We start from the raw sequence: 14,057 nt of genomic DNA, 5'->3' as shown, positions 1-14,057 counted from the left end.
TTACATTTTGAATTCCTGTCCGGCACCGGGTCCGACTAGTCGGCCCGGGGACTGGCCGCTTTGAGCTATATTCTAAGTTCTTCCCGAAGTCAGCAAAGTAGTGCGCCGGCTCCCAAGTCCTCTCTTGTTGAAAGTCGCAGCTCAAAGAACTGACTGTCCGAATAGCAAGAGAGAAGACAGAAAGGACGCCCACACGAAAAACGGCTAAGGAACAACTAACCTATATGGCAAAAAGACGGCCTCCATATATGCCTGCCGGCTGTCACAGCAGCCGGCTGGCCGGCTTCCTAAAAAACTTAGCTTAAGTCCGGCAGAGCTAAAAATACTTCCCCCTCCCCAATCGGCCAGGCACTCCCCGGCTACAGATTGCAGAGCAACTGTTTGACTAGGGAGGCGGCAACCAAGGGAGGGCGGCGAAGGAAAAAAGCAGAAGGACAAAAAGCGAAAGTACAAGGAAAGACCGATTACATAACTTATATACATAAAGCCGCCCACAGGCCGGCAACAGACTTAAGTTTGAATACACCCAGTGGGTGGAATTGTGCAGACTTAACCAAACAGTGTTCAAAAGTAACAAGACAGGAAAACAAAAGAAAGAAGACTAAGGCGCGACTTGAAGGCCGACATGGTCGGTGAAGGCAGCTCGCCGGCTGAAGGAGTGGCCGCCTAGCTGGTCCTGGCTTGACCACCTCCCACGACAGGAGACGCACTCGCACGCGACGTAGTGCTAGAGGCGCGGTCAGGCTGGCCGGCTACTCCACCAGCCGGCTCAGCGTCTTCACCCTCCTCCTCCTCCTCTTCGCCCTCGTCGCTGGAGTCGATCTCCTCCGCCGAGTCCTCGCCATACGCCGGGTCCAGCCCAAACCAATCTTCCGGCTGGGCGACTCCATTGTCGTCCACCTCGGGGGCGAAGACGTTGGCGTCAGTGTAGTCGGCGATCACTGAAGCCCGCCGAATGATGGCCGGCCGCGCCGGCTCCAGCTCCGTGTCGGCTTGCTGCCGCCAGGTCGCTAGCTGGTCCAGGTTCAGGCCGGGATACCAGGCCTTGACAAACTCCAGCGCCCGCCTGGCGCCGGAGCGATCCGCTGACGCCTTCCAAGCCTCGAAGCGGCCGACTGCCACCTCCAGCCAGTCGGCGGTCCGACTGGGGGTGCGAGGGACCACTTGACCGGGCCAGAGGGCGGCCAAGACCTGTGATCCCACGCGCTGAAGCCGGTGGAGCAGCCTGTGAGCCAGCTGGATGCGATCCTGGATCGCCAGGAGTTGTTCCTCCAGCGAGCGGCCGGCGGTTGGCGAGATCTCGAAGCCGGCTTGCCTCTTCGCCTGGCGACGGGCTTCGATGGCTTGGTTGGCGGCAGTGGAATAGCCGGGGAAGTACTCTGCGCGAAGAAGAAAAGGAAAGAAAAACACCAAAATCAGAAAAACAAGTCAAAATGGCAGATGGCAAGAAAGGACGAAGGGGTAGACGACTTACCGTCAACCAGATCCTCGATCTGGCCATAGCCGGAGACCAGAGTCTGCCTGGCCTCTGCCCAGCCGGCCGCCTCCGTCTCGAACTCGGCCTGGAGGGTGGCTTCGCGATCCTGCGCAGCCTCCAGCGCCGCCTGGTGGCCTTCCTCCTGGTCGGCCAACTTCTTGACCAGGCGGTCGCGCTCCTGCACCAAGGCGGCGAGCTCCGCGTACTTGGCACGAAGAGCAGTCTGGGACTCCCCCAGCTGTGCCTCAGACTGGCGTTGGCCGCTGCAGAGATATAAGAAGAAGAAGAACAATGAGAAATCATCAAGGAAGATCCGAGCCGACTGCTCAGCAGTCGGCCCGAATCTCGGGGACTACACCCAGTGGGTGCGCTGACGTGCCCCCACATGAGATAAAGATCAAGTCACATACCTCGGCTTTCAGTGAGATCGGCGGTCTTCTGAGTCAGCTCCCGAGCCTGGGAGTTGAAGGCGGCCGCTCGGAGGTTGTGGTAGTCCTGCAAGACGGACAGAAGACCGAAGTGAGAAAAAAAGCAGCAAAAACAAAATATCCAAGAAGTTCTAAGCCGCCTGCTCAGCAGCCGACTCGGAACTCGGGGACTACACCCAGTGGGTGCGCTGACGCACCCCCACGAGAGAAATCAAGATCAGGAAAGAACAAGATGAGAATACTAACCCGGATGGCTGCCCGCGTGGCGAGGAATTCATCAGTGAACTGCCTCAGCGCCGCGGCTTGGCTTTGCAGCCGGGTCCGGACGTCTTGTGCAGCGACGTTCACCACGACTATCCCTCCGCCCGGCGTCCACCCTGAGGTAGTGCTGGCCGCCTCCGCATCTCGGGCCGACGAGCTGGAGCCCACGTCCGGCTGTGGCTCCGACGCAGCCTTCTGCGGTTCAGACGCGGCCTTCCCTGCACGCCGGCTTGGCGGAACCCGGACCGCCACCTCAGCCCCTCCGGCCGGCTCGCCCTCCGCCGACTGTGCGGGCGCAGGCTCAGGCTGGCGGCCTTGGGTCGCCCTAGTCGGAGGAGTCGGCCCCGGTGCCTCCCCCAAGATGATGACATCGTCGCCGCTTCCTCCCAGCCCCGGCTGGGAACTGCTGGCTCCCCCTGGCGAGGGATCCACGTCCCCGGGTGCCATGGTGCGCAGGGGGCTGACCATCAAAGCCTCCCCTGCCGCCGGTTCGGCCTCGGCCTCTACCTGGGCCTTGGCTGCGGCCTCGGCGAGTGCCTTCGCCGCCTCCTCCTCCTGAACTGCCTAGGCGGCAGCAGCCCTCCATGCCTCCGCCTCCCGCGCTTCCTGCTCCTCCCGCGCCTCCCGCGCGTTCCTTTCCGTCACCTCCAGGAGGGCGGAACGGGGATCTACGTGGCGGGTGGTGCTCCCAGAGCCCCCTGCCGACTCGACGACGGAGCCGGCAGCCGCCCGCTCAAGTGATTGCGGAGCTCTGACCATTGAAAAAGAAGACGAAGATTCAAGAACCACCAAAGGAAAGAAAGAAGGACAATACATAGAAAGAGAGAACTTACGCTGACACAGTCTGCGGCTGCTTCACCACTTTGCGGAAGCGAACCGCCTTCGCGGCCGCCTCTTCCCGCCTGGTGGCCGCCGCCCCACCCCTGGGCTTCTTCGTCCGGCTACCGAACATGCCCTGGGTGGCGCGACGTTTCTGGCCTCTACCCGGAGCAGGCTGCGCGCCGCAGGAGCCCGCGCCGCGTCCGGATGCTGGCTGGCGATGCGGGACGGCTTCGGCTTCGTCCTCGTCCGGCCAGTCGTCAGAGGTAGCGGTGAACCTGGAGCCGCCTGCTTCGCCGCCGGCTTGGCCGTCGGCCGGCTCGGCGGCATCCTCCATATGGACCGCCCCCAGGTTGGGGTCCTCCTGGTCGTGTTCGGTCCGGTCGGGGACGAAGCGGCACTCCATGTCTGCCCCGCCGGCCGGCCGGAGCAAAGGACTCTGTCAAAAGAGCAAGCCGACTGAGTTAGTGTCGGCCCAGAGGAACTCGGCGACAAAGCTGAGAGAGAAAGAGAAGAAGAGACGAGGGGAGCGTACCGTAGGCGGAGGATTGGCGCGGCTGTATGGCTCCTTGCCGAATTGCCAGTCCTCGGAAAGTTGGCAGTTGGCGAGGTAATTCACCATGTCGGCGGCGTCGGGCTGTGGCATCTCCTTGGTGCACATCCGGCTCGGATCGAGCTGGCCGCTCATCTGACAGATCAGATGAGGCCGGCTCTGGAGCGGAAGGACCCGGCGCGTGACGGACGCGGCCAGGAGGTCGGGCCCCGTCAGGCCCTCCGGCTGGACCATCACCCGCAGGCGGGCGATGGCAGCGTTTCCTCCCTGCGACAGCGTCACCGCCCGGAAGGACCACTGGGGCAGCCTCCCCGCTGGTGGGCCGGCTACGTAAGCCGGCAGGTTGATGTAGTCGCCCCGTGGAGCGATGTTCCGCACGTAGAAGTACGACTTCTGCCACTTCTTCACCGATTGGATCAGCGTGATGACGGGGAAGGGGTTGTCGGCGCCCGATCTCCACGACGCGATGAAGGCGCCAGTATGAGCCGGCACGCCTTTACTGCGCGTGCCCAGCTTCGACTGGAAGAACTCCCCCCAGAGCTCAAGGATGGGGAGGACGCCGAGATAGCCCTCGCAAAGGGTGACGAAGGCCGATAGCAGCACCACCGTGTTGGGGGTGAGGTGGTGCGACTGGAGCTGATAGAATTCCAGCCAGGAGCGGAAGAAGGCGCTCACTGGCAGGCCGAAGCCGCACAAGAAGTGCGAGCGGAAGACCACCCGCTCGCTATCCCGCGGCGCCGGCCTAATTTCCTTCTCCGGCGCGAGGCGGACCTCCACTTTGTCCGCGCTGGGCAGACGCCGGGTATCGCGGAGGAAGTCGATGTGGTCGTTATGGACGATGGAGCCATCCCAATCCCCGCCAAGCTGCTCTACGTGTGGAGGCATAGCGGAAGCTAGCACGGCGGCGGAGGAACGTGCGGAGGAAGAGCGCGACGGCGAGGCGCTGTGGCGAGAACGAGCAAGGCAAGAAGACGGAGGAAGTAGGAGGAGTGTGCGAGGGCCTGCCGCCCTCCACCTCCCCCTACTTATAGCCTCATGCGGCCGAAGAGGCCGGACGTGGGGGGGATACGTGGGATTAACTGCGCCCACTCCCCCCACGTCTCGCATTTATTACGCATAAGTGCGAGCCGAAACTGCCGCACGGAACGTGCGGGCGGTTTCGGGATACAAAGGATCCGCACCTGGGCCGGGGCGCGGACGTGGCGGGCCCCCTCCCTGCAGCGACGTCCCGTCACGCGCGTGGGCTGGGAGGCTTTCCGGCTACGTGGCACGCCAATGGCCCGAGGCCGGCCCGCGGCCTGGTTCACGTCCCTGCAGGTTCCCGCCCCCGCCTGACCAAGGCCGGCTCCCAGCTGCCGGCTCGTCACGATAGGAAGCTGATCGAGCTTCTTGAACCCCACTCCACCTTGAAGCCCAATCAGCTTCGGGGACTACTGTCGGAGTAAGTGGCCACGGGTAGCCTAACCGACTACCCCTGGCTCTTCAGGAAATTTATTAGGCCTTTGGGCCTTCAAGCACTCCAAGCATTTGGGCCGCCTTCCCCGGCCGGCTACCACTAAAGCCGACTCCCGGAAGGCGACCCAGCCTCACCGACTCCTCCCTAGGACGACTGGGGGGTGGCCGACTCCAAGAAGCCGGCCAAGAAGGATGCCGACTCCTAGAAGCTGGCCAAGACCACAACCACTCCTACATAACGGCGACGTGACGGGGTGTGGCCACAGTGCGGCCCACGACCCCCGAAACCCGAGGCGGGCGTGGCTACAGGAGGCCGTATGGGAGGGACGTCCCCCGTGCGGCTCGGAACTGTAGCCACGCTAGCCTCAACATCATCCACGACCCACTCCTGTACGGCCCAAGGGTTGCGGGCCCCTTCAGCCAGAGAGAGGCGTGAAGGGGGCCCGGCTTTTCCTAGTCGGCCAGGAGTATAGCCGGCCTCCAGAAGCCGGCTACTCCCTTCCTCGAAGTAGGAGCCCCATTAAGGAGACAAGACAAGGTCAGGCTACAGTGATAGCCCCCAAGGCGACCCACTATAGCCACGCTCACCTCGACAAAGCCCTCATCATCAGAGGCGCGGCTACAGTAAGCAGCCGCCGACAAGACCCTAGGCGATGGGACCGGCCTGTCGACCAAGTAGCCGGCAGCCGGCGGGACCCAGCAGCCGGCGGAGAAGCCGGCTAGCGTAGACACTGATGGCTGGGACCCGTTCCCAGTCGGATTACCATTGTACCCCTGGGGGTAGGCCTATATAAACCCCCCGGAGCACCCATGCAAAGGGTTCGCTTCTGGGTTGGCCTTTGAGCATAGTTGGCTTCTGGGTTGGCCTTTGAGCATAGTTGGCTTCTGGTTTGGCCTTTGAGCATAGTTGGCTTCTAGGTTAACACCCACACATAGCACACACACCATAGATAGAGAGAAGCAAGAGCTAGCCTTGTTCTTCTTCTCCCTTGATCTCAACAGCTCTAGGAGCGATTGTAGCTACCCCCTATCGATCTAGTGATCATGCGGAGACCCCGCAGAGCAGGACTAGGGGTGTTATCTCCTCGGGGAGCCTCAAACCTGGGTAAGATTCGCCGGCATGCATGCCTTCGCCTCATCCCGTTTCCAGGCACCGGCGACGTTTTATTGGCTCCCACAATGATAAGCCATCCCTTGGCATATGTCGCACCAACCACCCGACACATGGCTCTAGGGAAAAGCCGGCCACTCATCTATGGAAGGACTGCGCAATCATGAAGGCCTTTAAAAATTCCAATGCTTTCAATGGCAACAGTGGCCTGGGCGGCGGTTCAAGTTCCAATTCTCAGAATGTTCAAGGGGGCTTTAATCAGCAGTCCGACCAGGGTCATCATCAGCAGCAGGGGGGATACCAGACCAATCCAAAGCAGCTGAATGGTGGACAGTATCATGTGTTTACCACCAGTCTGTGCAAGCGAGATCAGAAGCTTCATAAAAGGGCTGTGAATGCTATTGAGCCGGCGGTTCCATGCTATTTAAGATGGTCTGAGCAGCCTATTGTGTGGAGTAGGGAAGATCATCCTCCCCGGCTTGATAATCCGGGTCACCTGGCCCTGGTGGTGGCTCCTCAGGTGGGGGGATATAAATTCACTAAAGTGCTCATGGATGGAGGCAGCAGCATCAACATCCTCTATTATGAGACCTTCCATCGTATGGGATTGATTGATAAGAACCTCAGCCAGTCCAATACTGTTTTCCATGGGGTGGTGCCTGATAAGTCGGCATATCCAGTTGGTAAGATCGAGCTGGTAGTGGCTTTTGGAGATGAGTACAACTACAGGGCGGAAAAATTAACCTTTGAGGTGGTTAAGATAAGAAGTCCGTATCATGCTTTATTTGGGCGGCCGGCTTATGTCAAGTTCATGGCACGGCCGTGTTACGTGTATTTGCAGCTCAAGATGTCGGGTCACAATGGGACCATTACGGTTCATGGCAGCCGAAAGATAGCCTTGGAGTGTGAGGAAGGTGACGCGGCTTATGCGGAATCTGTTTGTGCCACAGAGGAGTTGAAGTTTTACAAGGACAATGTTGACCCGGCAGATATGACGTCTTTGAAAAAGCCAACCACAGAGCATGAGCCGGTAATGAAATTTAAATCAGTTGATGAGACTAAACTTGTTGACTTTGTTCCAGGTGACTCATCTCAGTAGTTCAGCATCGGTGCCAGTCTGGATCCGAAATTGGAAGGCGCGCTCATCGAGTTCATCCGTGAGAACAGGGGCATCTTTGCGTGGAAACCTTCTGACATGCCAGGTGTACCTAGAGAACTCGCTGAGCACACTCTCAACATTGATCCGAAATTTAAGCCGGTCAGGCAATTCCTCTCGCGGTTTAATGAGGAGAGGCGGAAAGCCATCGGTGAGGAAGTAGGCCGGCTCTTGGCGGCCGGGTTTGTTGTTGAAGTCTTTCATCCAGAGTGGTTAGCTAACCCGGTGCTTGTGCTCAAGAAGAACAACGCCTGGCGTATGTGTGTGGATTATACGGATTTAAACAAAGCTTGTCCGGCTGATCCTTTTGCTCTCCCCCGTATTGATCAAATTATTGATGCTACGGCGGGCTGTGAGCGTTTAAGCTTTTTGGACGCTTACTCTGGATACCATTAGATCAAAATGGCAGTTAAGGACTAGGAGAAGACAACGTTCATCACTCCCTTTGGAGCCTTCTGTTATGTGTCTATGCCTTTTGGGCTCAAGAGTGCACAGGCGACTTACCAACGTTGCGTGCAAAATTGTCTTCATCACCAGATTGGGCGCAACGTTCATGCCTATGTGGATGATATCGTAGTTAAATCCAGAGAGAAGGAGACCTTGATACATGATCTGAGAGAGACCTTTGATAATCTCCGGGTCTACAAGATGATGCTTAACCCGGCCAAGTGTGTTTTTGGCGTTCCTGCAGGCAAGCTCTTGGGTTTTCTGGTTACTCACAGAGGCATTCAAGCTAACCCGGAAAAGATCAAGGCAATTACCTCTCTGGCTAAGCCGGCGTGCATAAACGATGTCGAGCGTCTAGCGGGTCGCATCGCTGCTTTGAGCCGGTTTATAAGCCGGTTGGGCGAAAAGGCCATGCCACTGTACCAGATGATGAAGAAAACAGATGACTTTATCTGGAATGATGCTGGTAATACTGCTTTTGAGGATTTGAAAAGACAACTAGCTGAGCCACCGGTCCTTGCTGCTCCCGTTGACAAGGAGCCCTTATTGCTGTATGTGGCCGCTAACACACGAGCCGTCAGTGTGGCTGTGGTGGTGGAGCGTAAGGAAGCGGGTAAGGAGTATCCGGTTCAGCGGCCGGTTTACTACGTCAACGAAGTACTCATTGAGTCCAAACATCGGTATCCACATTGGCAGAAGCTTGTTTATGGTGTGTTCATGGCAAGCCGGAAGCTTAAGCATTATTTCCAGGGTCACCCTATCACTGTGGTTAGTTCTAATCCCCTAGGAGATATCATTCAAAACAGATAAGCCACATGAAGAGTCGCTAAGTGGGCTATAGAACTTGGGCCTCGTGGTCTAAAATACATGCCGCACACTGCTATCAAATCTCAAGCATTGGTGGATTTCATCAACGATTGGACAGAGCTGCAGGTGCCTGAAGAGAAACCGGATAATACATACTAGACTATTCACTTCGACGGGTCTAGGCAATTGGAGGGCTCGGGGGCTGGAGTTGTATTAACTTCCCCTCGAGGTGACAAGTTTTGCTATGTGCTACGGTTGATGTTTCCCTGTACTAACAATGCGGCTGAGTACGAGGCCTTGCTCCATGGTCTTCGGATGGCTAAGGAGATGAGCTTGAGCCGGGTAAGGTGCTTTGGCGACTCAGATTTAGTGGCCCAACAAGTGTCAGGCAAGTGGGATTCCAAGGACCCTCTCATGGCGGCTTATCGCCGCGAAGTTGATGCCATTGCTGGACATTTTCAGGGTTACCAAGTGGAGCACATCGATCGCAGGAAGAACGAGGCGGCTGATGCATTAAGCCGCCTGGGCTCTCAGCGAAAGCCGGTGCCGCCTAATACTTTCTTGGACATTTTGCATAACCCTTCTGTTAAGTTGCCTACAAAGGAAGACTTGGCTGTTCCTCACCTGGAGGCACAGTCTGTGGCGGCTCTCCACATTACCCCAGACTGGACAGTACCATACTTGGCTTACATGACTCGGGGAGAATTGCCTGAGGATGAAACTTTGGCTAGACAAATAGCCCGGCGGTCTAAGTCAATGATAATTATCAATGGCGAGCTGCATCGTCACAGTGTCACTGGAATTTTCTAGCATTGTGTTTCCTCTGAGGAAGGTCAAGAAATTTTACGTGAGATTCACGAGGGGGATTGTGGCCATCATGCCAGCTCAAAATCCCTTGTGGCCAAGGCTTTTCGTCATGGTTTTTATTGGCTGACGGCTCATGCTGATGCAGAGGACTTGGTCAGTAAATGTGACGGTTGTCAGAGGTTCTCGCGACGGGCTCATGTGCCGGCTCAAGAGTTGAGGATGATTCCAATTACTTGGCCATTTGCGGTCTGGGGGCTTGATATGGTTGGGCCTTTTAAAAGATCCAAGGATAAGAAGACCCACCTCTTGGTGGCGGTCGACAAGTTCACAAAGTGGGTTGAAGCAGAGCCAGTTAGTAAGTGTGACGCAGCCACAACGGTTCAGTTCATGAAAAGGGTGATATTTCGCTTTGGTTTTCTGCACAGCATTATAACTGACAATGGTACCAATCTGTCTAAAGGTGCCATGGTGGATTTTTGTCAACGAGAGCATATTCGACTTGATGTTTCATCAGTGGCTCACCCTCAATCCAATGGTCAAGCTGAGAGAGCCAATCAGGAGATCTTGAAGGGCATCAAGCCCCGGCTTTTGGTCCCTTTGCAACGGACGCCGGGTTGTTGGGTGGAGGAGTTACCCTCCGTGTTGTGGAGCATCAATACTACTCCTAACAGGTCTACGGGTTACACGCCTTTCTTCATGGTTTATGGAGCGGAAGCGGTCCTCCCTAGCAACATCCGTCATGACTCGCCTCGAGTGGCGGCTTATGTTGAGGCGGATAATGAACAGGCTCGTCAAGATGCTCTTGACTTGTTGGACGAACAGCGTGACGTGGCAGTAGCTCGCTCGGTGATTTACCAACAAGACCTGTGCCGTTATCACAGCCGCCGGGTTAAGTCCAGGGTCTTTCAGGAAGGTGATCTGGTGCTCCGGCTCATCCAAGATCAAACAGATGCACACAAGTTATCCCCGCCTTGGGAAGGGCCCTTTGTGGTCAGCAAGAACTTGCACAACGGGTCATACTACCTTATCGATGTTCGGGAGCACAAGGATTCACGTAAGTCGGAGGAAGAGACCCGTCGGCCGTGGAACATAGCCCAGCTTCGGCCTTATTACACTTGAGCCATCGGCTCTCGTAATGTATATATTTCTATAGCCATGTATATATTATGATGAATAATAGAGCAGGACCTCCGTCCTTTTTCCCTCCAAAGGTAAATGTGTCATTGTTATTTTCATTATGGTATCATATGATCACTTGGAGGTTGATCCGGCTTATGATCGTATTCGAATCTAGCCGTTAAGTATATGATCACTTGGGGGCTTCCTGTTCAAACATGGGTCGTATTCGAACCAAAGAGAACATAGCTATCGATACCCACTTGATTGGCATATTGCCGAGCCCATTGGGGAGTTTTCTTGATCATACTTGAATCATAGCTCAACCCCCTTTGGGAACCGACGTGGATCATATTCGAATCAGCATCGTTAGACAATTCTCAAGGTCATTTGGGGGCTTCCTGTTCAAACATAGGTCATATTCAAACCAAAGAGAACATAGCTGTTGGTACCCTCTTGATCGGCAACGCCAAAGCCACTGGGGGCTATATGATCGCATTCGAATCTTAGCTTAACCCCTTTGGGACGGTTCTCTGGTCGTATTCGAATCAGAAGCCCCTAAGTTTTTGATCTTTTGGTTTGCAACAAGTTCGTTGGATCAAATCAAAAGTGTGCACGGGCGGTTCTTACTCCGCCGGCTTAACTTTCATTAATAATGTTGATAGCACACAATAGGCATTATAGGTGCTGATGAACCGGAGTTGCGTTCTCAACCTCATTATTTGGGTTACATAAGCCGGTGGTGTACTTGCAAGGCTTGCAGGTATGCTATTGTGGTTATCCCGAAGATATGATTGAGAGCCGGTCTTTTATGACCTTGGTTTATATTCCAGGTTATATGTAAGATATATGACTCTCCATGCGGTAAGCCGCCTAGAGACTTGTGATTTATTTTTCTATGCAGAACAATTAAAGATAGTTCTTCAAGCTTAAGGAAAGTAAATGATCAAACATAATCCGGAGGAACATGAAAGAGCAGCTTCAACAGAGTTAAGTGCTGCACACGTGCACGATGGCACGGCAAAATTAACTGTTTTTCCTACTCTATTACAGGACTCCCCGAGTCCAAAAGGTGAGGCATTGTTTATAAGCTGTAACCATGAGCTGCCTAAGTAATCAAGGTGCTTGTTGGGTTGAAGCTTCCGGCTCATCCCTCTCCGCTCCTCCGGCTGTTTCCATGACCTGGAAGGTTGATGATGTGACGCCCCCGATTCAATCGTACACTAATCATGCATGCAAATGTGTACGATCAAGATCAGGGACTCACGGGAAGATATCACAACACAACTCTAAAACATAAATAAGTCATACAAGCATCATAATACAAGCCAGGGGCCTCGAGGGCTCGAATACAAGTGCTCGATCATAGACGAGTCAGCGGAAGCAACAATATCTGAGTACAGACATAAGTTAAACAAGTTTGCCTTAAGAAGGCTAGCACAAACTGGGATACAGATCGAAAGAGGCGCAGGCCTCCTGCCTGGGATCCTCCTAAACTACTCCAGGTCGTCGTCAGCGGCCTACACGTAGTAGAAGGCACCTCCATTGTAGCAGGAATCGTCGTCGATGGTGGCGTCTGGCTCCAAGGCTCCAGCATCTGGTTGCGACAACCAGGTAGAAGGGAAAAGGGGGAAAAGAGGGAGAAAAGCAACCGTGAGTACTCATCCAAAGTACTCGCAAGCAAGGAGCTACACTACATATGCATGGGTATATGTGTAAGGAGGCCATATCGGTGGACTGAACTGCAGAATGCCAGAATAAGAGGGGGATAGCTAGTCCTATCGAAGACTACGCTTCTGGCAGCCTCCGTCTCGCAGCACGTAGAAGAGAGTAGATTGAAGTCCTCCAAGTAGCATCTCCAAGTAGCATATCCAGGTAACATCGCATAGCATAAACCTACCCGGCGATCCCCTCCTCATATCCCTGAGGGAGAGCGACCACCGGTTGTATCTGGCACTTGGAAGGGTGTGTTTTATTAAGTATCCGGTTCTAGTTGTCATAAGGTCAAGGTACAACTCCAAGTCGTCTTGTTACCGAAGATCACGGCTATTCGAATAGATTAACTTCCCTGCAGGGGTGCACCACATAGCCCAACACGCTTGATGCCATTTGGCCGGACACACTTTCCTGGGTCATGCCCGGCCGCGGAAGATCAACATGTCGCAGCCCCACCTAGGCTCAACGGAGAGGCCATCACGCCGGTCTAAACCTAAGCGCGCAGGGGTCTGGGCCCATCGCCCTGAGCACACCTGCACGTTGCGTACGCGGCCGGTGAGCAGACCTAGCAACCTCCATTACAAAGGAAGTTGCGTTAACGCAGTCCAACCCGGCGCGCGCCGCTCAGTCGCTGGCGTCACGAAGTGCTTCGGCTGATACCACGACGTCGGGATACCCATAACTACTCCCACGTAGATGGTTAGTGTGTATAGGCTCGTAGCCAGACTCAGATCAAATACCAAGATCTCGTTAAGCGTGTTAAGTATCCGCGAACGCCGAACAGGGCCAGGCCCACCTGTCTCCTAGGTGTTCTCAACCTGCCCTGTCGCTCCGCCACAAAGTAACAGTCGGGGGCCGTCAGGAACTCAGGCCCACCACTACCTGGATGGAGCCACCTGCCCCTTCAGCCCCCATCTCCAATCAGTATCACAGGTAATGTAACTGTGTAAAGTATATAGTATATGCCCGTGATCACCTCCCGAAGTGATCACAGCCCAGTAGTATAGCATGACAGACGGACAAGAGTGTAGGGCCACTGATGGAACACTAGCATCCTATACTAAGCATTTAGGATTGCGGGTAAGGTATCAATGACTCTAGCAGCAATGACAGGCTATGCATCAGAATAGGATTAACGGAAAGCAGTAACATGCTACACTACTCTAATGCAAGCAGTATAGAGGAGAATAGGCGATATCTAGTGATCAAGGGGGGGGGGCTTGCCTGGTTGCTCTGGCAAGAGAGAGGGGTCGTCAACTCCGTAGTCGAACTGGTCAGCAGCAGCGTCGGTCTCGTAGTCTACCGGAGATAAGAGGGGGAAGAAACAATGAATACAATGCAAACATAAACACGACGATGCGTGACGTGACAATGAGCGGTGCTAGGTGTGCCCTAACGCGGTAGTAGGTGATACCGGTGAAGGGGGGAAAACATCCGGGAAAGTATTCCCAGTGTTTCGTGTTTTCGAGCAGAGGAGCCGGAGGGGGAAAGTTGCGGGTTCGATAGGTTAGAGGGGTGTGGCGGACGAACGGACTGCGTATCCGGAATCGTCTCGTCGTTCTGAGCAACTTTCATGTTGAAAACATTTTAATCCGAGTTACGGATTAAAAGATATGATTTTCTAAAGATTTTATTAATTTCTGAAATTTAATTATTTATTTAATTAATTCGAAAAAATGTATTAATGACGTCAGCATGATGTCATGCTGACGTCAGCAGTCAACAGGGGTTGACTGAGTCAACCCTGACATGTGGGTCCCGTTCGTCATACTCTATTAACTTAATTAGCCTAATCAAAGTTAATTAACCTTAGTTAATTAGGTTAATTAGTGGTTAGGGTTAATTAAACAGAATTAATTAGATTAATTAAATACTTAATTAATTAATTAATTAACTAATTAGTT

Source organism: Triticum dicoccoides, chromosome 5B (assembly GCF_002162155.2).
Source record: "Triticum dicoccoides isolate Atlit2015 ecotype Zavitan chromosome 5B, WEW_v2.0, whole genome shotgun sequence".
Lineage (NCBI taxonomy): Eukaryota > Viridiplantae > Streptophyta > Magnoliopsida > Poales > Poaceae > Triticum > Triticum dicoccoides.
Note: the sequence above shows the minus strand (reverse complement) of the source record.